The following is a 2,500-nucleotide window of genomic DNA, read 5'->3' as shown; positions in this document are numbered from 1 at the left end:
GATGAAGCAATTGATAAAATTATCCAATAAAGGAATTATTAAACACGGTCTATAAACCTTACTCTTTAGTGAAAATCAAATAAAAATGATAATGCACCATCACACATTAAAATAAAATGCGCAAAGTACACTTCTTTTCGTATTTTATAAAGAGATGAGATTTCACGAGCATTGCATTTTATTGGATGTTAATTAGATAATGATAGAATTGCATGATCCATAATATTTAACGGTCTATTCACCGGAATTGATTATCTAAAACCACTTTCATAATTTCTTGCTGGCTGACGATGTGATATACCAAATAGTAATGCTTTTGAAATATATGATATATTAATGTTTATTTTCTTTTCGTTATTATTATTGTTATCAACATCATTATCATTTTTCTTATTATCATTATGATTAAGAATTTTATTATTGATATGAGTATCAGTATTATCGTCATCATTAGTATCATTATTATCATTATTATTATTATTATTATTATTATTATTATTATCATTATTATCATTATTATTATCATTCGTGGACATTCTGTTTTTGGAAAGGTTAGGCTGTAATAAGTATAGCATTATTTTGACCCCGAAGCAGATATCGACGTTCGTGAATAGAGTAAGAGCGGTTATTTATTTATTCATTCATACATGCACTTAATTATTACGTTTATATATTCAGATAGAATAATCTAAACATTACTATAGCATATTACATTTTATAAATTAATTGGTAATTTGGCACCCCCTGTCATATTGTTTATTCTTGAATGTTGTTGAGTTGCCAGATACCTCTTTCCTGGCCGATATTTTCTGAATTTCGCGAATTCACATTTCTGCAACGAGCATTCATAACGCAATTGATGTGCAGTACACCAGCACTAAATTCACAGACATCATATGCCCAGTGCACGCTTCGTCGGACTCAAGAAACACGTATTTTCTGGCACTAGTAATTGCTTTCTCCTGTTAGCAACTCTCTCTCTCTCTCTCTCTCTCTCTCTCTCTCTCTCTCTCTCTCTCTCTCTCTCTCTCTCTCTGTGTCTCTTTCTCTCTCTCTCTCTCTCTCTCTCTCTCTCTCTCTCTCTCTCTCTCTCTTTCTCTCTCTCTCTCTCTCTCTGTCTGTCTGTCTCTCTCTCTCTCTCTCTCTCTCTTTCTCTCTCTCTCTCTCTCTCTTTCTCTCTCTCTCTCTCTCTCTCTCTCTCTCTCTCTCTCTCTCTCTCTCTCTCTCTCTCCTCTCTCTCTCTCTCTCCTCTCTCTCTTCTCTCTCTCCTCTCTCTCTCTCTCTCTCTCTCTCTCTCTCTCTCTCTCTCTCTCTCCTCTCTCCTTCCTTTTCTCTCTCTTTCCGCCTGCCCCCCCCCTCTCTCTTTGTCTGTCTCTTCCTCTCTCTCTCTCTCTCTCTCTCTCTCTCATACTGCCTCGTCCTCTCTCACTCACTCTCTCTCTCACTCACTGACCCTCCCCTTCTCTCTCTCTCTCTTTTCTCTTTCTCTCTCTCCCTCTCTCTCTCTCTCTCTCTCTCTCTCTCTCTCTCTCTCTCTCTCGCTCAAAAACTTGCGAGGGAAGAGGACAGGTTGAGAAGGAGGCAAGTGGAGGGGAGAGGATAGGTTGAGGGGGAGGGAAGAGGATAGGTTGAGAGGGAGAGAAGTATATTGGAGGGAAGAGGATAGGTTTGAGAAGGAGGGAAGTGGAGGGAGATATATGTTGAGAAGGAGGGAAGTGGAGGGAAGAGGATAGGTTGAGAAGGAGGGAAGTGGAGGGGAGAGGACAGGTTGAGAAGGAGGGAAGTGGAGGGAAGAGGATAGGTTAAGAGGGAGGGAAGTGGAGGGGAGAGGATAGGTTGAGAAGGAGGGAAGTGGAGGGGAGAGGATAGGTTGAGGGGGAGGGAAGTGGAGGGAAGAGGATAGGTTGAGAAGGAGGGAAGTGGAGGGAAGAGGATAGGTTGAGAAGGAGGGAAGTGGAAGGAAGTGGAGGGGAGAGGATAGGTTGAGAAGGAGGGAAGTGGAGGGAAGAGGATAGGTTGAGAAGGAGGGAAGTGGAGGGGAGAGGATAGGTTGAGAAGGAGGGAAGTGGAGGGAAGAGGATAGGTTAGAAGGAAGGAAGGGAAGGAAGTGGAGGGGAGAGGATAGGTTGAGAAGGAGGGAAGTGGAAGGAAGAAGGGATAGTTGAGGAAGGAGGGAAGAGGATTGGTTGAGAAGGAGGAAGGGGAGGGAAGGATAGGTTGAGAAGGAGGGAATGGAGTGGAGGAGGATAGGTTGAGAAGGAGGGAAGTGGAGGGGAGAGGATAGGTTGAGTGGAAGAGAGGGAAGTGGAGGGAAGAGGATGGTTGAGAAGGAGGGAAGTGGAGGGAGAGGATAGGTTGAGAAGGAGGGAAGTGGAGGGAAGAGGACAGGTTGAGAAGGAGGGAAGTGGAGGGGGGGGGGTAGGTTGAGAAGGAGGGAAGTGGAGGGGAGAGGACAGGTTGAGAAGGAGGGAAGTGGAGGGGAGAGGATAGGTTGAGAAGG

The sequence above is a fragment of the Penaeus japonicus genome, unplaced genomic scaffold (assembly GCF_977035675.1).
Source record: "Penaeus japonicus unplaced genomic scaffold, GWHDUDI00000001_assembly GWHDUDI00000034, whole genome shotgun sequence".
NCBI lineage: Eukaryota > Metazoa > Arthropoda > Malacostraca > Decapoda > Penaeidae > Penaeus > Penaeus japonicus.
Note: the sequence above shows the minus strand (reverse complement) of the source record.